Raw genomic sequence first — 27,255 nt, 5'->3', positions numbered from 1 at the left:
CAGGCAAGAGAAAAAGAGAAAGGCCTAAGCGAATGTTTATGGATGTGGTGAGAGAGGACATGCAGCTGATGGGTGTAACAGAATAAGATGCAAAGGACAGAAAGATATGGAAGTAGATGATCCGCTGTGGCAACCCCTAACAGAAGCAGCCTAAAAAAGAAGAAGAAGATTCTACTATTGATTTTTGTATGGCACTGTTCACTCATAGTGCTGCAACTTTTTTATAGAAAAAGTAAACACTTTTTAGAAATTTCATAATGTACAAAAATAAAAGCACAGATTAAGAAAAACATACTACAAAGAGGATAATTTCAAATTAATTAAATTAAACAGAAGCTGACAATATAAATACTTTAAAATTATAGTTAAGATATGGTCAGTTAACAACAGAGGAGAGGAAAAAAAAAGTTAGTGTGTAGGGGTCCATGGTTGGTTGTATTAAAAAGTCATAACCATAGTCAGACACCGCCACAACTCTAGCAAAATTTTTCAGTGTTAGAAAGGACAGTCATCATTTTTAAATTTAGATCTGTCACTAGACATTTCAGAAAAGGAGTGGAAGGCAGCCATACGAAGAATACACTCAAGCTCTGTATGTGCAAAGCATTCAGTCATTCAACTTAGATCTTTTATCGAGTGCATTTATCTCATGTAAAATTGTCCAAAATGTTTCCAGGGTAAGATTCAACCTGTGAACATTGCGATTGAGCCCCAGCCTCACTGGGTCACATTTTCAGAATGGTTGCGGGCACAAATTTTGGACAAAAATCAGACAGCCATGGTGTCACAATGACTCTTAATCCATTAACAGCTGTGTTTGGTGTACTCCCTGCCTAATATTGTAATTATTGTAAATAAATGTAATTGCCTTTACTACACTACTAGCACGTAGACTTATCTTGTTCAGCTGGAAGTCAGTGGGTGACTGATGTTCTATACTACTTGAAATTAGAAAAAATCTAATTCTCACTTAGAGGATTTGTTCAAAACACTTTAAAAAGTGTTTAAAAAGTCAATAACATTTTAGAATAAGCCTCCATTTCGGGGAAAAGGATACCCTTCTTTTCTTACTCATTTTATAGAGTAGCTTCAGTTGCTAGTTCCTGTCTGTTTATCCTGGGGGGTCGAATTTTGCTTTGATTTGTTAAATTTGACTTAACTGTATGGAATGTTATCTGTTTCTAATTAAAATTAATAAAAATGACAGATTAGCTGGCTGTTTTTAAGCATTCTGTGTTGTACCCACAACCAATAATACAATTTACTTTAAAATAATCAGTATGGTTTCTGATTATCACTCACATATTTTTGGACGTCCATTAATCTCTAACCCACTACAGCACTATTCTGTTTAATACTCGGTGGGTTTTCACTGATTAATGGACAATCTGTTGTGGTAATGTAATTGAATTTGTTAGCATTTTGCTATATCCTGCTCAGGTAAAAGATTCCTTACCCAGCCACTCACCATAAACCAGTTGCAAAGAAATGTACTATTTTACCTAAAAATCAAATTCACTTTATAAGGAGCTCTTGAAAGCTTCTTTAGAACCTGGCAGACATTTAATAATTTTGTTCTTGGTGAATTAGACACACTGAATCTCTCATACCCTGTGCAGTGCCTTCACATCAATGAGTTGTTGCTTCACATCTAACCCACCTTCGTTTTCCTTCTGCATGGGTGAGGGATAGGACACGAGGGCTAAGTTAAACACATTCACAGTCTGATTAATATAATGTACTCATTGTAATTTGGAATTTTCAGTAAAAACAATATGGATGATTAATCTGTCCATATTCTACACATAAGTCTTGTATGTCTATTACTCTTCCAATTCCCACTTAAAATCTGTGCAATTAGCACTCCACAAAAGAGTGAAGATCTGATAGCCCACCAAGAATGGCTAAATTCCTTGTTCATCAGTATGACAAACAACTGAGCGAGTCTAATGGGGTGATTCATTGATCTGATGAAGGCTTTGTTTGTCACCCTCACATATCACATCATTTGTTGGCAGTGCAATGATGCTGGCAATTATCGTTGCATAGAGACTTTAATGCCTATCAAGAAATATCTGAAAGAAGAAGAGTAACATCACCTGAAGTATGGTGGATCATGAATGGTAATGGTAAAGAGATACATTACCCCACCCATGAATCAACAAGTAACTACAGTGCAACAGTTCTAGTCATGACATCTATTACGAAATTTCCCACTGATTATGTTGGGATCAGTATCAATGTTAAACAGTCTTACTTCTGTGCCTCCTTCACTGATGAGCCTTGCTTCCTCACTTGAGGATTGAGGATCACCATACTTATACCTGTACATGGCTGTGATGTGTGTGTGTTTTTAGCAATTATTACAGATATTGTAATAAAATGTTAGTACCATAATTGCATTCATTATAGTCATAACATTCAAGTTTGATAACTATATTGGTTATCAGCCCTGTTACTGATATCTTAGTCTCACTCTTCCAAATAATGAGGACACAGATGCCTTGAACATGATGATATAGCCTCTGCTCATATAGCCAAATGGGCAATCTTGTGTGTTGCATCTGCGTGCTCTCTCTCTGTTCTTGCTGCTCCCAATATTAAGTGCTGAAAGAGTCAACTCACTAAGTTAAACTTACAAATGGCCAGCTAATCCCTGTTAATGTAGATACTATTCTTTTGAAGATTACATTGCTTAAATCTGTTAAAACTTGCTTTTAAAAATCCCAAAGATGATGCCTTATCTTTTCAAGATGATGACAACCACCACTCTTAGGGTAATCCATTCTATAACTAGAATTTTCTGGTGCCAGAACAGATTGCTAATGCTGTGCAGATCCACATTAAATTACATTCCTTTTGATTTGTTATATTTTGCAAATGGTGTTTGAATAAAGGATATTTTATTAGGGACACAGTTGTTTTACTGGAAAACATCCTCAGATAAACAGCACTATAGATCTTATTAGGTGCCATTTGCAGTAACCTCCTTTGTCTGATAACCTGAGGTGAATGCAGTGCTGCTTGAGAAATTTGCTGTCAATCAAAAAGGTTTTTTATTGAATTTGGAGAGGCTTTTTTGTACCCTTGTCAGAAAAGCTTTACATAATTATCTCAAAGATCTTCTCTGTTCCTTTTTCTTGCCCTCAAAGATTGTAATGACAGTATAACTTTGGGCTGTACTTCAAACCATGTAAATGCTAGCAATGTTTGACAAAAATAACCACCACCTCCATGATTAATGGCAGTTGTAATAGAGAAATACAATGAGTAGCCTTAGAAAACTAATCTATCACAACCGAAAGTGAAGAATGTTTCTTTGGATTCTTAAACAAAACCTTTAGAACTTACGTTTGGACCACACGTTCTCTCCATTGATGAGGAAGTATTGGGGTTTCATGCCAAACCACTGTGCCCCCCATATTTCTCTGCTAACTGCAGGGTATGCAAACAGGCTGTACTGCATGGAGCTGCAGGTCTCTCGTCACCCCATACATGTCAGCATGAGTGCAGCTCCTTCCTCTGCCCAATGGCACATATTTGCCAGTTTTGACACTAGCAAGGCTGGGCAAAACTCCACTATATATTTCAAGTATAGTTATAAGCCTCAGTTTGTCCTTATTTGTTTAATAACTGTACACTGTGGTCCAGATCTAATTATGCAATTATGAAAAGGAGAACACATTGCACCCGCTGTTCAACTGACAACCGTCTCCCCGCCATTTTGGAATGCAGAGCAGGTGCTGCCATCTATCGGCAACAAAAAGAATTTTTTGCGAATTCTCTTTGTAATAAACTTAATAAGTTATAGCATAATGAAAACTGCATAGTTAGATCTTGACCACCCTATATATATCCATTATGTATAACCACACAACTACAAAGCTTAAATGAAGTGATCACATTTTTTTGTCATTCATTTATTCTTGTACGCATTTTCTGGACTTATTTCTTGAATTCCATGGCTACATTAAGCTAGAGTGTAGGCTGATGGGGAAAAGATACAGCAGCCAGCCACCTGAAAAGGGTCATGAATGTCCATGACTCACACTTACTCAGTCCAATTTATTATTTTTCATATTTGCTTCATGACTTTGTCTAAGATGACTTAAAAGATCAGAATGCATTCAATTGTTCATATTTATGTTTTACCGTTTTCGGTTACGCAGTCTGGAAATCACCAGGAACAAATGTATTGCAGAATCCGTGTTGGGGTGTCGCCTGGTGGCTGAGGGGCTGTTGAGTCTGTCAGAGAACAGTGAGGAGGACTGGTATCAGGGAAATGATGGATATTAGAAGGAAGAAAAGAGGTGGTACCCTGAACAGAAGAGCTGGAAAGGGAGACAGGGTTTTCTGGATGGTTCTGTTGTTAGAGTGGTATTTTCTGACAAAGTCTTCCTTCAAATTCAAACAATTCAACATCACTGCTACATTCTTTTATAGTGCAATTGTTCTGGAATAGGTGCGCACCTGTTTGTTGAGAAACGTGATACTGGTATGGCCACAAAATACTGTCAGTTTCTAAGAGGATTACTTTACTCATAATAATCACTTTACTGATTACCTCATCTCTGTATTACTGTCTAAACCCATATTGCCCTTTACAATTTGAGAGCATCCATGGCCATAATATGGGAGTGCCCACTGAAAAACCTGGAAAATGAAAGCAATTCAGAATGACAAGTAATTCAAAGTGTTCCTGATCATGTTACTAAAATAACGATGAATGACAATAACAAATGGGAATAAAAATTAATACACATAGAGACAGAAATAAATCCAGTTACATTCCTGACTTTTTTAGTGGTCACTCATTGTTTTAGGCGTGGATATTGCCTTAGCTACTGCATTCTACTGTGTAGAGTCACCAATATACCTGCGTCTTTGCCTTGTGGGGAATATCCAGAATACCTGAAGAATACCCCTGTGGACATATGAAGAATGTATACACCTATCAGAGTGAGAAGTTGGGATCAGACTGATATACACAGCATTCAAACAACTGCGCTACAGTGCTACTCTCCATCCCTAAATGATAATTGCCATTACTATATATTTATAATAAAAATCTTCCAACAATTATTTCTGTTGTCACTTATAATATTTAGAGGATAGTGTCAATGTTCTAGATCAGAAGTTTAAAAATGCATTTTTATTAAACAACATTGATGAGAATTAATTTTATCCTTCTGGTGTATTACTGTGCTAGTAAGACATTTTAAATTTAGGAAACATTACAGGGTGAACCACTTAGAATATCACAAAATGTTAAAAATTAATTCAAGCTTTTGTTTTTAGCCAATTGGAGTACTATAACATATTTCTAAACGTACTGTCTAAAAAAACATACATCAACTGCAGCTAGTTCAAAGTTTTACCAAGTAAAATAACTTCTGAGCACATCTCACCAATCTTAGCAATGGTACATTGGTTACCTGTGTCCTTAAGAATTAATTGTAAAATACTCCTCTCCCTCAAAAGTTTCTATACTAATAAAAGGCAAAGCCCTCACTCACTCACTCACTCACTCATCACTAATTCTCCAACTTCCTGTGTAGGTAGAAGGCTGAAATTTGGCAGGCTCATTCCTTACAGCCTACTTACAAAAGTTGGGCAGGTTCATTTCGAAATTCTACGCGTAATGGTCATAACTGGAAGGTATTTTTCTCCATTTACTGTAATGGAGTTGAGCTCGAAAGCCGTGGGGGGCGGAGTTTCATGTGACATCATCACGCCTCCCATGTAATCACGTGAACTGACTGTCAACGCAGTGCGTAGAAAACCAGGAAGAGCTCCAAAAAGCGCTTAAGAAAACATGCATTTTATAATTGAGAAGGCAGCGAAACAATAAGAAGTGAGCGAGTGACATATACTACCATATTCATGAGTGTTGCCAGCTCGGAAAGAAAGCAAGGTGTAAACGTAAACTTTAAATTAAGTTCATAGACAGGCTGCCGCTGGCGTTTCTCATGCCCACGGGTAATGCAGGATACAAGTTTAATGAGATGACGCAGGATATAAACGAGAGTTTTGATCACTTTGTAATTAAGTTAAAATTGCAGGTGAAGGGGTGTGCTTATGCAAATTCCGAGAGACTGTGTTTGTGGGGGATTGACAGTTAAGGTGGGTGGGGGAGTCACGTCATCATCTCCCCTCCCATTCACCTCATTTCGCTCTGAGCTGAGCTCCATGGCTAACGCCGTCTTCCGAAGCAACTTCGTCACACTGCCACCAAATACTCCAAGAAAAATCCACAAGTTAATACACACGCTGTCTCAATAACGCATTAAAAATAATGCATTTAATCACACTTTGCATTATAAGCAAAGGGGAACTTTTGTCAATGCATGATTTCCTGGTACACCGATTACATTGGTCAGCACATCCCGATTCATTTTACCCTCGCACCACCTTAGTTTGAGAAGAAGTATGAAAAATATGAGGTTAACACAGAAAAACAGATCACCAATTCAAGCTTTATGAATAATCAATTCGCCATCAATAATTGTTTTGGTAAAGCCATCCTCAGTGTAATCCTCCTTCCATTTTATAATTTTTCCACCACTAGCCATGATTAAATGAACGGTAAAAAAGTAAGAGCGAAGCGAGGGTGACTTATTTAGGCAGGCACATATATGACAGCAACACTCATGACAATGTCAATCATGTTACGTTGTTATTAAAATGTTTCCTTTTCTTTTTCATTACTTCTTTAACACACTACTTCTCCGCTGCGGGGGTATTTTGCTATATATATATATATATATATATATATATATATATGAATGACCTCCAAAGAGCGCTGAGACTTTTGATATTGTGAACGTGTCTGCAAAAACTGGGGTCTCCTGCCCAGCAAAAGTCGAGCAGGTTAGGTAGGTTTGGATTTTTTTTCTCCCTAAATAATAAAAACCATCATTTAAAAACTGCATTTTGTGTTTACTTGTGTTATATTTGACTAATGGTTAAATGTGTTTGATGATCAGAAACATTTTGTGTGACAAACATGCAAAAGAATAAGAAATCAGGAAGGGGGCAAATAGTTTTTCACACCACTGTATACACACACACACCTATCTACATTATATATATATATACACACACACCTATCTACATTATATATATATATATACACACACACACACATACATACATATATACATACACACACATATATATATAATTTGTGTGTGTGTATGTATGTATGTGGGTGTATATATGATGTAGATAGGTATGTATATATATATATATATATATATATGAGTATATTGTGGCAGTAGGGGGCGCTAGTGCTCCCTTGAACCCTCAGGTACAACTCCAGACACCAGGTAAAAGTCCAAGACTTTTTATTTTCTTCCACAGTCCACCAAGCACCTTCCACACTACTCATTAACTATTAAATCACTATTAAACACCAATAACAAAACACTAATCACTCCTCCTCGCCCAGACACTTTGCTCCTCTCCCACCCAGCACAGCTCAGTGTCTGGACTGAGGCACCGTCCTTTTATAGCCCCTGACCCGGAGGTGTTCCTGTCCCAGCAGTCCACAGTTCCTTATTCCTTCCAAGTCAGGGCAATCAGTCTTTTACTTCACCCCGGGAGCACGCCACACGTACTCCCGGGTCATAAGGCACAACAGAGCCCACAAGTCCCCCCACAGCGACTCCTGGTGGTCCCCAAGGTATCCAGCAGGGCTGTGTATAAACACTACAGAGTCCATAAGGCCCTGTTGGACATCGGGGCACGATCCTGCTGTCGGGAGAGCTCCTCCTGGCGGCCTGGGGTGAGGACCGGCATGGGAAGCCGGCAGTCCTCCACAATATGTAGATATGTATATAGATATGAAGATATGTATGCGTATATATATGTATAGATATAGATATATATATATATATATATAGATATGACAACAACACTCATATCAATGACAAAACAATTACATTAACAATCATGTTACATTAATTTAAAAATTTTTCCTTTTCTTTTTCATACCTTCTTTAACACACTACTTCTCCGCTGCGAAGCGCGGGTATTCTGCTAGTCTATATATATAATTCACTAAGGCAAGACAACAATGGAAAGCACGCCGGAAGGGGCCCAAGTGAGACACCTATGGCGCACGCAGGAATGAGCCACGCCCACCAACTCCAAGACTATTGGATACGACGACAACTCACAGAGCCACGCCCACCAATTCGGACGCAACGACACAGAAAAACCGGCGTCATTTATATTCGTCTGTCGTAGAGGTCACATGCAGCTCCGACCCACGTTGACTGTTAATAGAGGCATGTTTCTTGCGGAGGTGAATAGCCATATGCAGCGTGCAAAACTGTTTGCGAGGGGTTTCCCATGGGATCCTTAAAACGTTCCTTTACAACTGAGGTTAAAACACAATGAAGTGAGCAGTCTTTAAAAAACGAGTTTTCGGTTACAACGCACGACCGCATGCACTATAGCAAACTGTTTTACACGCTACATACAGCAATTCGCATCCGCAAACAAACATGCGTCTTCTTAGATACTCCTGCACTTTGTACACACCCCCTCCCACTGTGGTCGGGTGTCTTGGTGGATTATTAATAGAAAGGCAGCCAAAACCGCACAGAGCAATGAAAAGTCTACGTGAGTCACAGGTGCATCTGGACTGTACAAAGACTCGAGTGACGAGTTGGAGGTGGGCACATGAGCAGGCAGTGTATACTGAACAAGAAACCAGCAGACTAGCATGACGGAGGGAGCAAAGTGGATGTCCTTCTCCTCTCCTCCCGTTCCACCCTGAGCGCCGCACGGACGATTATGTGTTGGTTCGTTCCATGCATTGGTTAAAACCCAATGAAGGAAGCAGTCTTTAAAAACCAATAAACCCTGTGCCTCTGTTTCATTACCGTCTCACCTGCTTCACCAATGCAGGCCCCGCAACAGGCGATCCGGCGGCATCATTCCCATGACCCGCCGGGCAGCCAACCGGGTAACCAAAGCCTTTGGGTTCAGGGGGGAGTATGGTTACAAAGCTGAAACTTAAAGGAATTGACGGAAGGGCACCACCAGGTGTGGAGCCTTTCGCTTCATTTGACTCAATGCAGGAAACCTCACCTGGCCCGGACACGGACAGGATTGAGAGATTGATAGCTCTTTCTCGAATTCTGTGGGTGGTGGTGCATGGCTGTTCTTAGTTGGTGGAGCGATTTGGCTGGTTATTTCCGAAAACGAATGAGACTCCCGCCTGCTAAATAGTTACATGACCCAACAGCGGTCGGCGTCCAAATTCTTAGAGGGACAAGTGGCTTTCAGCCACGTGAGAATGAGCATTAACAGGTCTGTGATGCACTTGTATGTCCGGTACTGCACGCGCGCTACACTGAATGGATCAACGTGTGTCTACCTGTTGCGGGGAGGACGTTGAACCCCATTCGTGATGGAGACCGTGGCTTCCAATTGTTCCAGAGAAATTCCCAGTACGTGCGGGTCAAATGCTCGCACTGATTACGTCCCTGCCCTTTGTAAAGCCTCCCATGGTTGGGTAACTTGGTGGATTATATATAAAAAAAAAGCAGCCGGAACTGCAAAGAACAATGAAAAATCAACGTGGAAACCGACTGAGGCGGTGTTTGGAAAATTAACAGTCAACGTGACTCACAGGTGCGTGTGGACTGTACACAGACGAAAGCGACTCAGGTAGGGAGTTGGGGGCGGGCACATAAGCGGGCAGTCCGTACTGAATGAGCGCCGTTCAACCCCATCCTTCGCTTTGGAAGGAGAAAGCGCGACGGCGCTCCTCCGGTTTTCAGTCACGGACAATTGTATGTTGGTTCGTAGCGTGCATTGTTGCAATGTTACTTTTCTTGGTGGTTTATTAAATTACGGATTTTTCAAATGTTTATTTTTTCCTCTGTGCTTAAAAATCATTTAAAAAACGACCTGATTATGCGGTGTGTGCTACCGCTGCGAGTTGGCTAGTATACAATATAATACAAAGTTGGACTCAATCGCTCGGTCACTCATCATCAAAAAAAATGTTTCCTGTTTATTTAAAAAGCTGAAATTTGGTAGGATGGTACATCTAGAGTGCTAGGTATCCACTAAGAAAGGACATTTTAATATACTAACATTTAGGGGCAAAATCTCCTACAATAGAAAAACTAAATACCCCAAAATTTCTTAAACCCTTTGACGGAGTTGACTGAAATTTGGTGACATTATAGAAAAAACTATATCAGCCAACACGTTTTTTATTTATCGATAAATATTTTGTTTGTCAATATTTATTAATATTATACTAACTTACATGTTTTGCAATGAGAGTGTGCTTTATGCAGATGAAGGATGTAGCAGAAATGATTGATGGGCCAGGCAAATATTACCTCTAACCAATAGGAGTACAGATGACTGAAGATGAGGAGATGTCGTGGACAGGAAAATAAGAGACATGAGCACATTGTGAAATGGAAACGGAAATTCAATGAAGATGTAAAGCTTTGTGGTTAGCAAGTGCTGTTTTTTTTGTTGACTACTGGTACTTTTAGATGTATACCAGCTCTCATCTTGGTTATGCATTCCTCCAGCCCCTGGGTGTAGCAGCACAAACATAAAGGGAGAACTTCCTTTCCCCTGAATTTCATCATGATACTGCAAACTCCAAGAAAGACCCAACACCAAACTGCTCTTTGATTGTAATGAGTAAATAGCAGACTAAAACAACATCAGTCTAAGATCGTGGTGCTTGAATTTCTAATGGGGAAGCCACGGAAACTGTGTTGTGATGCTCGAAATGACTACTCTGTGCTCTTCGTTCTCAATGTCAATACATTAGTGTAACACCTCGTACTGCTTTGGATATACATTCACATCTGTGGATTTTAAATGGAGACAACATGCAGCTGATGAAAAATATAAAACGAAATTGTATACTTCAGTGAGCAGGGTATACAAATGAAAATCATAAATATCTAATAATGCTAAAATGTCATTTTAAACAAATACATTTTCCTGTAAAATTATGTTTTTTAATGACTACCAACAAAAATCAAGTAACTCAGAAAAGCTGAAAAAAGCAGGAATGGACCTAATGCAGGAATGTTTTACTGATGTTCAATAGTGTATAATACTTTAGGTTCAAGAGTAAGCAGCTCCAGTGACATAATAATATTAATATTATTATTTGGCTGATGCCTCTATTGAAAGAGACTTACAGCTTTCAGAAATGCAATTGGTTAAATTTCTTTGGAGTAACTTGTTCATGGTCGCACTATGTTAGTATTAGAAATATGAATCTAAAACCTGAGGGTCTGAAATCCTAAGCCACAACCGCTACAACATGCTTCCTGGCAATAACATTGGCCCTTAGTAAAAAAAACTACAAATATGGTGTACTGAACAGCACATAGTTAGTTACATAGTACGTCTGATTAACTGACAGCACTGTAACTGAAACCCTTTGTCTTAAAATCTTTTCCATCCTTATATTTTGGAGGTGCCTGTCCCCTTAAATTCCCTCTGGTCTGCTATTTTTCCAAGAGCATAAAATAAGTAGTGAAACAGCCATTTACTGTTCTGCCCCAAAAATCTGGAATGCTTTACCAAAACATATATGCCCTGGATATATCGTGGAACATTTTATGAAACTCCTAAAAACCTACTTTTTAGTTAGCCTTTTCATAGTAGTGTTTTTATTACCATGTAATTCAAAGTTTGATGATGTCAATTTGCTATCCAGACAAGTTCAGGTTCTGATTCAAATACATTAAAAACATTGAGAAAAACTGAGTTTAACATGGTGTCTGTGTATGTGTTCTCATGTACCTGTCTTTATGCAGACTTTGGCCTGGTTGCACATCCACCAAGTGTGGACCTTGTAGTAAAATGGAGGACAAAGTCTTGGTCTGCACTTAGCAAAACCTTTAAATCATATGAAAACCATTGCTAAAACTTCAAGGATATATTTTCTAACTTGTATCAAAATAACTGTAGTTATTTTAATTTAAAAAAAAACAAACAAGCATACAAAGCTGTGCAGGAGTAATTGTAAGGGTTTCATGCATCAAGGTTGCCACGCGTTCCCAGCTTTCATTTCGCGCGTCCTCTGAGCACTTCCTCAGAAATTAACGTGATGTGTGCGTGAATTGCAGTACCATCACAAAGTCGAGGGGCGCAATGTAATTAGGTCAGAACGTGATGTCTTAGTGTCTGTTTACTATCTATATGTGTCAGAAAGCTGCTTTGCAGATGCTACAGGATCGATGTGCATGTCTTCGATGTTTGATGAATGGTTCAATGTGGTGAACTAAAATGCCGACATACAAATGCATTCGTGGTGCTTTTATATTCAAGCGTCGCATGTTCCCCAACGTAATGACGCAATACATTTTAAACTCTCACATAACATCTTCTGTCCCATCCTTTTTTTTTGTACCTTCACATCAGCATCAGAAGAAAAAAATTAAAGACACAGCGACAAGGTCTGTTTTGTGATTAAAGTGGAAATTTCGACTTTAATCTCATAGTTTATTTTATCATTAAAGAACACTGTCGTAAACGTCATCTTCAAATTGCTACGTGCTTCTGGGGCTTCCTCCTGAACTGACAGCAGTGACAAGTACCAATTGCCACACAGAACACATTTCACTTATGATATTCCAGTTCTCTGCACATTTAGAATCCTTAGATTTATACTTGATATCACTTTCATGATGAAATGCATTAAAGTCTGTACAGTATATTACATTTTACAGATAAATCGTTTACTTCATTTAAATAATGAATACTGTTAATAATTACACACATGTGGCGGAGCGGTAGCGCTGCTGTCTTGCAGGGAGTCACATCCCTGATGTTTCCTGCCTGGAGTTTGCATGTTTTCCTGGTGGGTTTCCACGGTGTGCTCCTTCCAAAGACATGAAGGTTTGGGGATGTTGTGTTGCTAAAATGATGCTAGTGTATGTGGGTGCTTGTTTTCACCTTGCAATGAGCTGATGTCACATCCAGGGATGGTTTCTGTCTCGCACCCGATGCTTGCTGGAATGGGCGCATCCCTGGATTGATGGTTTTAATCATTAAACATCCATCCTCTTCAGAAATATAGTGGCAAGGTGTCCTCAGAATTTAATGGATGTTTCAGGCAATTCACAACACAGGGAAACCGAACATTTTTTCATCGTGATAACATGTCGCACTGCCACCTGGTGAAATTTTCCAGATTTATGTAAAGTGCACAAGCAAGTATAAAAAGTACAACGCTTGCGTAGCAGAAGCATCCACAGGAGCACACATCGCGTCGCGTGAAGTATAAACCCAGCCTACTAGGATTTTAAAGCAGGGGATGGCAATTTCAGTCCCGGAGGGCTGCAGTGGCTGCCAGGTTTTGTTCCAACTCAGTTTCTTAATGAGAAGTCAATTATTGCTAAAGAAGCACTTATTCCTCATGTGACATTTTTCTGCTTCATTTTAGTGGTCTTGCTTGTTAAGGTTTCCCACCCTTAATTGCTTATATCAGTCTAAACAGCTGCATGCACTGTTTTTAATGGCTCATTATTAGCAATAAGATGCAAATGACAAAGGAGTCAGCAGTTCTCCATCTAACTTGTTTCCATTTGCACCTGATTTAATAAAACATTTACGAGAAAAATGTGACAGGCTGAAAATGATCTGTTTTAGGCTTCAAATCATTTGGATGATTTCATTGGAAAGAAAATAAAATCTATGATATAATACATTGCAAACTAACATGCCAAAAAATGAAATAAGGTCTGAGATTGGCGATCATTGGTTTTTAAAGGCGCTTTTCCACTGCATAGTACGGCACAGCACGGTTCAGTACAGCTCATCTTGGTTCGGCTCAGTTCGGCTCGGTTTGCGTTTCGACTGCAGTTTAGTACCGCTTTAGAGTGGGCGAGATTTAGCTCGACGACGCGCAAGGGTAAGCATCTAAAAAAAAGCACATCACTAGCTAACTTTTATCACTGTTGCAAAGCATAAAATGAACTTAACTGCTAGTGTAACATTAAAATGCTGATTCTGTATATTACAGATCTTCCATATTTTGCAAAAAGTCGCAACAGACCATCTGTTTGGACATTTAATCGTGCTTCAGAGTGGTGGGATGTGATTGTTCCCGGTTTTACAAACACTCAGTGGCTGGAGAACTTTCGAATGTCTGAAGAAACATTCATCCACTTATGCAACAAACTGCGTCCAGCGATGGAGAGACGGGACACAAACTTCCGCGTGTATAAAGAAAAGAATAGCCAGTGACGCAGTAATGACGATTTTCTCCGGCCAATCAGTGACCAGCAGTTTACACATCACGTTTTGGTAACAGTTCGGCGCGCTTGGAACCTCGGCTGAGGTGGTACTAGGTACTGTTCCCAGTGGAAAACCCCCCAAAAGTGAGCTGAACTGAACCGTGTCGTGCTGTACTATGCAGTGGAAAAGCGCCATTATTAAGCAACTGGGTTGGAACGAAAACCTGCAGCCACTATGTCCTTCCATGACCGACATTGCCTACCCCCATTTTAAAGCTTTGCCAAGTGGTGACCTAAACGGTCCCAAGTGTGTGATTCTTTTCCTCCACTTTGCCCCCTGTAGACCAGTCTGAGTATTGCAGCCAGTTTCACACACCTCATCATTCACACACTTCCATCTAAATGGCTGGGTGGTTGAAAAGTAGTCTGTTACCTAATATGTTACTTTCTATTAACTATAAAAAAAAATTCTAATATTTAATTTTTGATTAAGTTAATGTTTAGAAATCCAAAATGCTATTTTTTACAGACACAGTAATGTAAAAGACTAAAACAAAACAAAAAGAAAACAAAGATAAAAATTATCTAAAAAATATTGGGTACCTAAAACTCTTCCACAATGCCCAATATAAAAAAATGAATGCTTAGTATATTTTCATATTTCTTTTTGAAAAACCTGTCTGTAATTATATAAAATAAACATTACAAGTACAGATGGACAGCTTATGCACACTTTTTTATTTCAAGTAGTGTGTTAAAATATTAGTTTGTTTATATGTTTGTTCATTTTTTAAGTGTAACTGTGTAAAGTGAAATCTCAGATTATCTCCATCAATTAGTTACTAAAGAGCCACAGGAATCTCCACTTATGTAGTACTGAATGACATATGGTGGAGTGACACCTGCTGCCAGTCTGATAGCACAGAGCCACACACACATGCCTGCATGTGTATCAAATAGATTAGATTACCTCTTTCTTATTGCATATACTGCGAGAGCATAGTGAAATTGTTGTGCTACTGTTTGCATCAGATGGGAGGCAAGGAAGCATATATAGGCAATTACACAATAAGACGATGTATAAATAAATGTAATAAATACGAGTAGCAGAATAGCCTAGAATGTACAAATCAGAACTTTACAGATATATAGATTTTATTAAGCAGCAGAGGAAAAAATTCAGATGGCAGTATACATGTAACATATAGTAGAATTACACATAAACTAACAGGTGAGTACAGTACAGGCCAGGTAAGATCTGGTTCCCGAATATTCAGTGATGGAGTCTGTGGTGATGTCAGGGACTCCTAATTTATCTAAGGTATCTATTGGGTTCATTTAATTTATTTAAGTTTGGTTTGTGATGTAGGGGAATTATATTGCTACCACTTTGACGGTGTTATTGTGGATTCCTATTGCTAGGACTGTCCTGTCCTTTGGCCTGTCAATCATGACGTAATGGGATTCGAAAACTGTTTGAACCTTTTTGAAAAAAAAAATTCTTTTTTTTTGTTTGGTTTTTGAATAAAGGTGTCTACTAAGTAAATAAATGTAAATGCACAGTTTTTCAACTTTGTCTTCCACTTGCTCTCTGATGTCTTATGCATGCTGGCCATTATCGGTAAGGCTCCGGTTATGTTTACCAGAAAGAAGAAGTGAAAACAGGAGAGCAGAGATAATAGATTCTGCTCTTCTAAGACATCTGGGGCCTCATGTATAAACGGTGCGTACGCACAGAAATGTTGTGTAAGAACTTTTCCACGTTCAAATCGCGATGTATAAAACCTAAACTTGCCGTAAAGCCACGCACTTTTCCACGGTTCCTCATACCTTGTCGTATGCAAGTTCTCCGCTCAGTTTTGCAGACTGGCGGCACCCAGCGTCAAAGCAGTGCTATTGTTCCTGTGTGGTTACACCTTATTTTCCTGACGTGGCTTTATAAATACACTGAAACTAACCGCATATTGTTTATTAATGTAACACATCTGATTGTAATTAACTTGTAACAATATAATGGTCCAGGGAATAGCCATAGTATTCCAAATACCATAACTGCTTTAACGCTGTTACTCTCACTGCACCTTCTTCTTTCAGCTGCTCCCATTAGAAGTTGCCACAGCGGATCATCTTTTTCCATAGTACTCTCACTGCACCACTCGGAGTATTTATATCACTGTATCTGAGTGTGAATCACAGCAGCAACTGATCGGAAAGAGAATTATCGGTATACAGCTTCAAGTACACGCTGTCTCAGCCATGGCAAAACGTTTCAAAGCCTTTCCTGTACGGACCTCGCGGTTCAGAAACAGTTTCATCCCAAGAACTATAAACACACTCAACCAATTGCTCCTTGTAGAACTGTTTGTACTTATAAGTACAATCACCCCACTGTAAACTTGCACTACAGTTATAATATCGCACAACCTGAGCCACTTTATTGTGTATTTACATATGATATCATTTTTAAGGTGAAATGCAGCAAAATATGTTTATTATATTATACAGATAAAACTTTAACTTCATTTAAATAATCTATATTCTTCACTGGGAGTGTCGTGAAAGATAGAATACTTAAACATGTACTACGAAGATATTTCAATGTTCCTTAAACGTTTTGAAGAATCGGCGCTCTAAGCTTACAGATGGCTTAACTTCTATTACAGACCTGATTGTGTGGTGATTGAGTATTTGGGGAAAGAAAAGCAAGGACTGCAGTGGCGGCTACGCCAATATATATTGAATTTAAAACAGAAAGAGAAAATAACAACACAGCTAAAAACGCAGCGACAAATTTCGGCAAAAGTTAAATGCTTGTGTCATAAGCACGAGACGGTTATGCAATGTCCGCAACGGGCGTGGCCATCCACCGTGTATAAACTACCATATTGACATTGGCGGGCGAAGGAGCCACCGATTCTTCCTCTGCCCAGTGCCACAACAAGCCTAGAGCCGCACCTGAGTACTGCTGCAATAAATTATTTCATCGAAGGTCGCACACAATCACTGCGCCGTTAAACTCATGTTTAATAACGGGCTTTAACTCTTATCATCATGAAAATGATATCACGTATACATTTCAGTATTTTAGTTATTCAGAGAACTGTAAAATCACAAATGTAATGGATTCTGTGTCCAGTTGGAGGAAGAGAGCTGGTTTAAGAAGCAAGTAGTGATTCACACACATAGAGCACATAGAAGATCAAATGCAAAACAAATCATTTAACGTGCTACTTTAATTACGATGTAATTTGAGAAACTGGTTAATTAAACGATTTTAAGATGAAGTTTATGATGTTCTACTTTAATGACAAAATAAACTACGTGATTAAAGTAGAAATGTCGAGATTGAAGTTGACATTTCGTGCTTTTTCCCCACTGTGTGCTTTTTTTTCTCTGTACCCTAATAAGCTTTCATATGACACTCAGACAGTGGGCTACAACTCGCCTTTTCACGGCGACTTTGATATGTGACTTCTTTTTTATCTCCGGCACTGTGCGATTTTGTGAACGTGAGCTTTCAAGTTTCTCCAACATGCTATGTCACTCGATCAACTTCCTTTTGTTGATTATACCATGGCTTATTTGAACAAATAGTATGTTTTTCCTTTGCCTCCACTTGGTATTCGCTGAAATTCTTATATTTTCCCCCGTGCTTTTCCCATTGTCTTTTCACAGAAGGCTACGCTTAAGGGCGATTTATATTGATTTACATATTCAAAGAGGCGTAATTCTGGGAGGAGTTGGGGCGTTACATAAAGCGCGTGTACGAGCTTTACTTTTCACGCTGAAGAACATGGAAGTTGAAGTATGCACCTGCATCTGGATTTTTCTGTGCGTAAGCACATTTCGGCTTTTGTGCTTACGCCATGTTATAGTGCGAGTTCTACGCACGCCGTTATGCATGAGGCCCCTGGTGAAGTAGATGGTATGAAGCTCTGGAAGGTCAATGATTTTAGAAGCTGTATGGGAAGTTCTTTAGAGAAGTTTGCAATCTTGGCAATTCAGGTTACCAAACCACACAGTCAGTACTTTCAATAGTGCACTGACATATGTTCATTAGTATTATGGTTCCCACCCCAAAGCTCTTTAGTGTCCTCATGAAAAAGAGCCTTTGCTGAGCCTTTTTGAGGATACAGGTGGTGCTGACAGACCACAAAAGGCAGTAAGTGATCTGGACATCCAGGAACCTAAAGCTGCTGCCTTTTTGGATGGCAGAGGTGCTGATGCGGATTGGTTTTAATTTGTTCTTCCTGAAGTCAACAATGTCCTCCATTGTTTTGTCAATGGTTCAGGGAGTGGTTTTAGTAATGGCTTCATACAGTCAGGCCTTTTACCTCGCTCCTGTAAGGAGCCTCATCATTGTTGCTGATGTGGTCAGTCATTGTAGTATTGTCCATGAACTTGATGATGCTCATGCTTTGCTAATAGGTTGTAGGAAAACAGATTATACAGTATAATAGTGGACTGAAGCAGCAGCTTTATGGAACTGTGATGTTTGTGGACAGGATGGAGGATTACATGCACTTGTTGCCAATCCTCACTGAATGAGGCTTGTGTTTAGGAAGTCATACACCCAGCCATGGATGGAGCTTCTCAGACCTCAGGCATGATGACGTTAAAAGAAGAGATGTAATCAATGAGCAGCATCCTGACATACATGTTTTTTTCTTTCCAGATGTCTCCCAGCAGTGTGGAGGGTGAGGTAGACAACATCATCCATAGCTCCATTATGCCAGTATGCAAACTGTAGAGGATCTAGGGTAGCAGTGGTTAATGTGGATCATGAGCAGTGTCTCCTTCACTTCATCATTACAAGGGTTAACGTGACAGGTTGGTTTAAACAGGAATCAGCAGATTTTTTTGGCTTAAGTGTGACTTACAATAAGAATAAAAGTCAATGTTTCAATGCTCACTTCGAGGGGAATCTTATAGTACTGTTAAATAAGTAAAGCACTATATCCTTTGAATCTCACCAAGTAAAGTCAAAATTGAAAAGGAAGGAATAACTTAGGTTTTCTATAAGGTAATAGCAAATGATGACCATACCTTGCAAATTAAAAAGACACAGCCCATTCATTTATGATAATTAATCAATAAACTGGAGAAATGCTAATGATGAATGACACTATATAATCCTTGACTGATACACTGCACCAGTTTATCTCACAGTTGGTACCTAAGTAGCAAATATATTTTAAATAGTTTAAGACAAGACTGATAGTTAAAGCCAATATCTGCTTAAAGAAATGTGATATGTAAGTATATTTTATTGGGTTGTAGCTTTTTCAGTATAATTATTGCCAATAAAACTTCAAACTCATGTCTTCATATCATTGTTTGAATAATATAGGACTATAGTATTTAGTATAATATAGGACTTCAATCAGTGACAATCACATGCTACTGTTTGTAAAATGAAATCAACCTTGTCTATTTTCTTTAGAGTTCTAACCTTTGTGGCACATCAAGATGTCTGGCTGGAGCTTTATTAAATTAAGTCCTCATTCAGATGGGGTACAACAACAGAGCAAAAGTTTCCAAATACATGTTTAAAGACATATAATTCATTTAATGTACAGTATATACTGTCATTCATATGCTCAATGTGCATGGAATAATAGAATACAAGATGCAAAAAAATTCTATATATTGGAGGTACTAAAATATCACTGTTTCTGAAATGTGTTCTTCTATTTAATGACAATTAAATGAAAATTGTTGTAAAGCTGTAAACTTTTACAAGCTGTGCTGTAATACAACATGGTTCCCATCAACTTCACACTTAAAGTCACTAGTACTCCATCAGTACATATAGCACTCTTCTCTCTGCTTTTTGAACTATGATAGATGTGATGGATGATTGGTTTTGGAGGCTGCTCACTGTAAATATCGTGACTATGCACAACATCATGTATTGCTTAAGCCTAACTTGAGTTAATGAGAAACACTTTATGTTTGTGGAACTGACTGGGAAATGAGGCTTATTCAAGTGAAACTTAGGCAGCTAAGTGTGCATCATGGAAAACCGTGCCACAAATAATGACAAATATATTCAAGAAAGTTTTTTATTAAAGGAAAAGGTGAATGGGAATTGAACTGATTTTTGCTGACTGATAAATGTATAGTATTACGTGTAAGAAGTAAAAATGTTAGATTTGAATACACAATGGGAATTCTGAAAATCAAAAGTACACCTTATGAGAATTGAGAAGTTGTAGAGGAGTCCACACTATCTGCTAGACTTTGTTAAGAAGCTATTAAGAGTTTGAACAGGATGTTAGGTTAAATAGTATTAGCAAAATACCCGCGCTTTTTATTAAGAAGAAAATTAAACCTTTTTAAACTGAGGGAAAATACACCAATAATTATTTGTTAAGGATCTCTTTGTATACCACATTGTCAGTTCGGCCCTCCGGTTGTAATATGACCAAGCTGTGCGCTGAGCTTACTCTTGAGCATGTAACTTACAGTTGGCCATGTGAACAGTAATCTTGTCTCAAATCTCACAGCTTGGATTGCTGCTGTCATAATCGGTTTGAGTTTCATGGTTTGTTTCAATTACGATAGTATTTGCAGGACTTGTGTTGAAGTGACATTCGGCATCTGTCAGGCGTTGTAAGCATACAACCGGTTTCATTGATAACTTCACATCCAGCTTTTGAGAGTTTAAACATTCATAAACATCAAAGTGTCCACTACTCAAATCGTCACCTGTGAATCTAAGATGTTTAAGAGGCATTGGCAGTTGTCGAAAGGTGTAAAATATTTGGCCATTTCGGTACACTTGAAAGCGACAACCGAACAATTCAGCGTCAGCCATCAACTCACATGCAGAACCATAGGTGAAGGGCTTAAGCATTTTATTCTTATAGTGCTCCTGTGTAGTATAATTATTTCCTGTACCATCATCAGTCCACACCTTGAACCTGTCCCAGTCATTCAATACATAAGACACAATGTTCCTCCGGATATCAAGAGTGAGCCTGATATGGCCGTGCAATATGTAACAAAGAGAATGGAAAAGGCAGGTGCCATCTCCGGGCATGGAAACCAATTGGTAAGTGGCAGTTCTTTGATCGATGGTGATCACCTCGATAGACATGTTAATGGGGGTACGGTTGGAACGATAAAAGAAATGGGTACCCGAACAATGTAAAGTAAGTCTAAAATACCTACACAATAACTATAATCGTAATAAACAAACAATAAAACAGCGGAGAAGCCGTGGATTAAATGAAAGGCTGTAGTTATTAGCAGGGAGACGTGAATCCCGTGGAGATGCAAGGAAGGGAATGTAGAGCCTGGAGCGACGGACGGACTTATATAGGCAGGCAGCCAGCCAACAACGTGGGAGGCGTTGAGATGGGGGACCCAACACCGCCTCACACGGTGACCGAGCTGCAGGCTATGGACATATATATGTACGTAAGTAGGATTCAGTTAGCGTTGGGAACCCAAGTACCAAAATTTCTTGAAGATAGGCCCATAAGTAATAGACCATTGGAAAGTTCAATATGGCGGCCGACAGTGGTGTCATACCACCAAAATAAGTATGTACATTGGTTTTGGTTAGCACAGGGAAGCCGCCTACCAAATTTTGTGAAGATGGGGCCATAAATAAGAAAGTTCAACTTGGCGGACTTTGTCGACCGTTATGACCGTTACGCGTAGAATTTCAAAATGAAACCTGCTTAACTTTTGCAAGTAAGCTGTAAGGACTGAGCCTGCCAAATTTCAGCCTTCTACCTACATGGGAAGTTGGGGAATTAGCTATGAGTCAGTGAGTAAGTGAGTGAGTGAGTGAGTCAGTCAGTCATTCAGTGAGGGCTTTGCCTTTTATTAGTATAGATGATGTGTTGAGTACAAGTCCAAGGAGGTTATACTCAACCTTTTTAACGCACTGGTTAGTCCTCATCTGGAATACTGGATACAATTTTGGTCTCCAGGCCACCAAAAGGACATAGCAGCACTGGAGAAACTCCAGAGAGAAACAACTAGGCTGATTCCAGGGCTACAGGGGATGAATTATTTTAATTCTTTTTAATTCTTGAAAGAGCTGAGCCTTCTTAGTTTAAGCAAAAGAAGGTTAAGAGAAAACATGATTGAAGTTTTTAAAATTATGAAGGGAGTTACTACAGTGGATTGAGACATTTATTTTAGAGTGAGTTCATCAAGAACCAGGGGACACAATTGGAAACTTGTTAAGAGTAAATGTCGCACAAACATTAGGAGTTTTTTTTTTTCCACACAGACAACCAAAGGCATAGAGTAAGATACCAAATAGTGTGATAGACAGGAGTTTAGTGGCCTTTAAAACTAGACTTGATGTTATTTTTTAGAAGAATTAAGTGGATAGGACAAGTGAGTTTTGTTGAGTTCAATGGCCTGTTCACTTCTGGATTGTTCTAATGTTCTAATTTATGTTTAGTAGAATGCCCAGTGGGAGTTTGGCACTGTTTTGATCTTTAACCCAGAAGGTTTATTTTCTCCAGCAGCTCACCAGATCTTTTTTTCTTGTCCTCCCTGGCCATCTGACTATAGCGTCAGACTTACCATTATAATCATGAGTTTAGCAATTAAATCCATATTTAAGAACTCTGCCATTTCTATCACCTATTTGTTTTAACATTTGAATTATGTAAATTTCTATTTATTTATGTATTTTATTATTTTTGCCTTGCCTTTCATTTTATTTATCCTTTGTATCTGTCATTTCTTTTCTTGACTTCTTGTAAAGCTACTGAACATATCTTGCACTATCTGAAAAGGCATCACTACTTAGTGCAGTATTTTTAGAAAGGCCTGTGATGACCATATTATCACAAACCTGTATTCATTTTTTGCTTATGACACGTATCCCAGGCTAGTGTGCCAATTAGCTGTAGAACCACATTATGTTAAATAGCATCACAGGAATGGAATGAACAAAACCCGCAGAGTTTTTCAGAATGCCTGTTATAAATGATGGATGTCAAGCCTCTGGCATTATCAGCATGCTGGATGACAAATGTTGGCAAAACACGACATGATGAAAATAAAGAAAGGTGGCTCACTTACGGGAACGAATTGTTGATTACATGAAAAATCAGATGTTTAGCAGAAGCTAGAATTTTTTTTGTTTTCATGGAGTAGTGGATGGGATTTTAGGGTAATTAATTTGTCAAGATGAATCAAGTTAGAGTATAGTAGTAGTTTCAGACTGTAATGAATAACTTGGTGCTTAGCACTGCTGCTTCATGGATTCAGTATCTTGGCTGGCTGTGAATCCTGAGGCTGATCTCTGTTGAGGTTGCACACTTTTCCCATGTCTAAAGAGTTTTTCCTGCATGCTCCGGTTTTTATTCCACATCTTAAAGACTTCATGTGTTATATTGATTGTCGATTGTAAATCACCACCATGTAGGTTTGTGCCTGAGTGGGCCCTTCTGTGTACTGATGTCCTGTCCAAGATTCCTGACTTTGACTCTGTGCAGCCTGCCCCAAGATCCCAAACTGGATTAAGTGAGTTTAAAAAGGCACTTTTTGTCCCTTCTTTATGTTGATCACAATTGTTGTAAACCAAAAGGCTGTGATTTGTATTTCCCATATTTATACCATTTGCACAGAGCCAAAATTATGTACATTGTGTCACTGCCCAAATACTTCGGGACCTGACTGTATATTGACTCCCAATGCAGGAAAAGTATGACTGGAAGCACAGGCAAAATTCCAATTTAGTCTTTTGTAATGAACCTGCTAACTTTACAGTAACTCAATTTTGGATTTAAATAGAGAAAGAAGGGAAATTATGCTGAGAATTTCAAGTCATAAATAACTGAGCATATATGATTGATTTTTTTTTCTTTTTGACTAATTTGTTTTTTTTAAGAAATGAAAATTGCTGCAGGGTACTTCTTGTTTATTAGATTTTAGATCTATTTACATGTGTTTATTTTGTGCTCTGTGGAAAAGACAGGACTCGTGACCCATTTCATATACAAACGCTAGAAGGAAGCTGGATGCAGTAGAGACATTTTATCTGAATGAGCAATTTGAATTTATTGTTCTCTCAATGAATCAGAATTCTGAATAAGAACCTTATATCAGATCCTGTCAATTTATATAAAACATTGGACTGGTGGGATTGATTGTGGTGTACATTTCTGAAAACCGTTGTAAAGTTTAGCCTAGCTGGGGGTAGTAGAGACAATATGATCAAATCTAATCAGTATGATGCATTTTGGTGTATTTTTGGATATTTCTAAAACACTTAAAGTTTTTTTGAACTTTTAAAACCATCTTTTAATTTTTGGGCCTGATTTTGGAGATTAGGGGCTTGGCCACCTGGGGTGAGGCTATATCTAGGTACGTTGAGTGATACAAGGACTTTTAAGAGGCCTCACACCCTTTCATCATATTTGTGACATTCACACACAACAGTTGACACCTCATAGGTTAGCAAGGAACACTCATCTGGTAAGAAAGGCCCATCAATACATAGCTTATTTTCCTTGTTTCATTTATGTCTTGTATTTACTCTCTGTGTGCATATCTTCCCTATTATACCTTATTTTTATGATAAAAATCACTTTCAGGATAATACAGTATGTGTGGACATTTTGATCTTGTTTGGTTCTTAGAAAGCAAAATGTCTTAGAAAACATTTAACAGTTCACAATTGAAGTGCAGTGCTGATGAGCATTAAGCTACAATGTAAACACAACATTTCTGATTCTGTAGCAATTCAGACTTCAAGTTGGGAAGCATGCCCTGGTATAGTGCGGACTTCAAATTGGGAAGCATGCACTGGTATAGTGCGGACTTCCAGTTGGGAAGTATGCACTAGAATAGTGCGTTGCTGCACCAGCCACACGACGAAACAACTCAGGATCCTGGTTGGCAAAGGCAGACACGCGGGCCAGTCCCACCCGCTGGAAATGACCCTCTTTCTGCTGCAGCGAGGTGTTACCTGGGTGATCCCTTGGCCTGGTCCAGTCACTCGGGTCCCCAACAATGAGGATCTTACGAGGTGGATCACCCTCGGGGAAACGCACCACATGGCTGTAGTGCCGTAACTGACGCTCCCTCACAATGCAGGTAATGCGCCTCATTCAGGACTCCATGAGCAACGCTCATTCGACACAAAGTCAAACTAATGGTACCCAAGGATTTTCCGGAGAGACACAGTACCAAAGGAGTCCAGTCTTTGTCTCAGGTGACTCAGGTCACCCTATATAAGAAAATGTGCTATTGAAATAAACATTATTGTTTGAAAGAAACTGCTCCAAATATGCTCCATCCACATTGTCCACTAGGCCAGAATGCAAGCTCCTGCAGTATTTGAATGCATTCCATGACCCCTAATATTCTCATTTAAACAGTCAGGCTCTAGGAATACTGCTGATTTGCATAGCATTATGTAATGGGAGTCCACATTCATTTTTTGATCTGCAGACTAGTCTAAATTACAGTGGTATCAATGTGCATGTGGTTGTTTGCTTGGGTGTATGTTGTGATGCTTGTGTCTCACATTTGAGGAGAATTACTGCCCTTCAGCTCTGGCTCTCTATGACTCAGTATTGAAAAACACCTGCAGGGACTGGATGGGTAGATCAATTTATTGAATTACTTTTAGAATCTATTTTGTTATCTCTTATTGCTTTGTATTGCCTTCTTCATTGCTTTATCAAAGTGCTTGTGATGGTGAGAACCATGAGAGCTGTAACATAAAATTGATTGACAGTGCCATTTAGACATTGAATAATGGCTTTTTTTATACAATCTCATATATCATCATCTTTCTCTTTACTCTACTAAATGTTGCACTATACTGCTAATACTTTTGTCTTTATTTAACCATACTGCCTGCTTAAAACAATAACGTTTCATCTAATAACTGCTGACCTCAATTTCTGGCACTGAATCCTGATAAGTACTGACACTCAACACAAGAATTTAACAGCATGTTAAGAGTTTTACCAAAAATTCTGAACTCCTGTCAAAGCAAACAGGAAATGTCTGTAACTTTACTCTGTGGTTAGTTCTCAATATCTTGCTTCTTCAGTAGTGCCGGGAAGCAATCTCTCAAAATAGTGTTGTGCAGTGTGCATTTGAAACAATGGACTGCTGCTGAATTTCTAGTGTAGTATAACAGTCAATGACGAACATTCACAGGAAGTCACAAAACTCATTGACAATGCCATGCTGTTGATATACGTAGTCACTGTTAGACTTAACCAATAATGGCTTATAAGAAACACACTGAGGAAGTAAAGAAGTTTCACCCAGTGCTGGATTTAGACTGGCGTAAAAAGGCGTACATGTTCTTGTTTCTTTGTGGCACAAGGATACAGTTAGCGCATATTAGTAAGAAACATGAGAAGTTTGGCAAATACAATAAGTCTTGTATGGTTAAGCTTTATCTGTTCTGTGATACATTACTAGCGATAAAAACTGTTAGAAAACTTTCTGAGGAAGTTACGTATATGGCAAATGCATTTGTAATCTGAAATATTCTATCCTCATTTAGTATGAATTTAACATTCCTTACCTAAAAAGAAAGAAGAACAAGCTTTTTACCTTCACTCTCAGGGTTTCCCTAAGCTTCCAGCATGCATCCAATGGAGAGGTAGGGTGAATTGTGACACTGTGGTTAATGTCACTGCTTCAAAGCCCTTCTAATGACTGTTTTGCATCCAAACCCTCTACACTGTGCTCTCACCTGTCCTGTTTTCTGTTCCCTGGGTAAGTTTTTTGTCTGCATACAGATGAGGCAGTCGGAAATGCTCTCAAACCAACAGCTATGATCTTTCATTTACTGTCTCTCTTCCTTTCAGTCATGAACTTCATTGAAACAATGTAAAGAGGCACGTATAAAAACAAAATAACATTTTATTTTATTCACCTATGTGGCACGTCGTCCCGTGACCCCCACAGGCACAACACAGTCCCCAGTACACAAATAAAGCACTCAAACACACTTTTCTCTGGCACCACCACCACTCCTCCTCCAAGCTTCATCCTCCTCTTCCTC

Source organism: Polypterus senegalus, chromosome 1 (assembly GCF_016835505.1).
Source record: "Polypterus senegalus isolate Bchr_013 chromosome 1, ASM1683550v1, whole genome shotgun sequence".
Lineage (NCBI taxonomy): Eukaryota > Metazoa > Chordata > Cladistia > Polypteriformes > Polypteridae > Polypterus > Polypterus senegalus.
The sequence above is the reverse complement of the archived record's forward strand: the minus strand, read 5'-3'. Positions refer to the sequence as shown.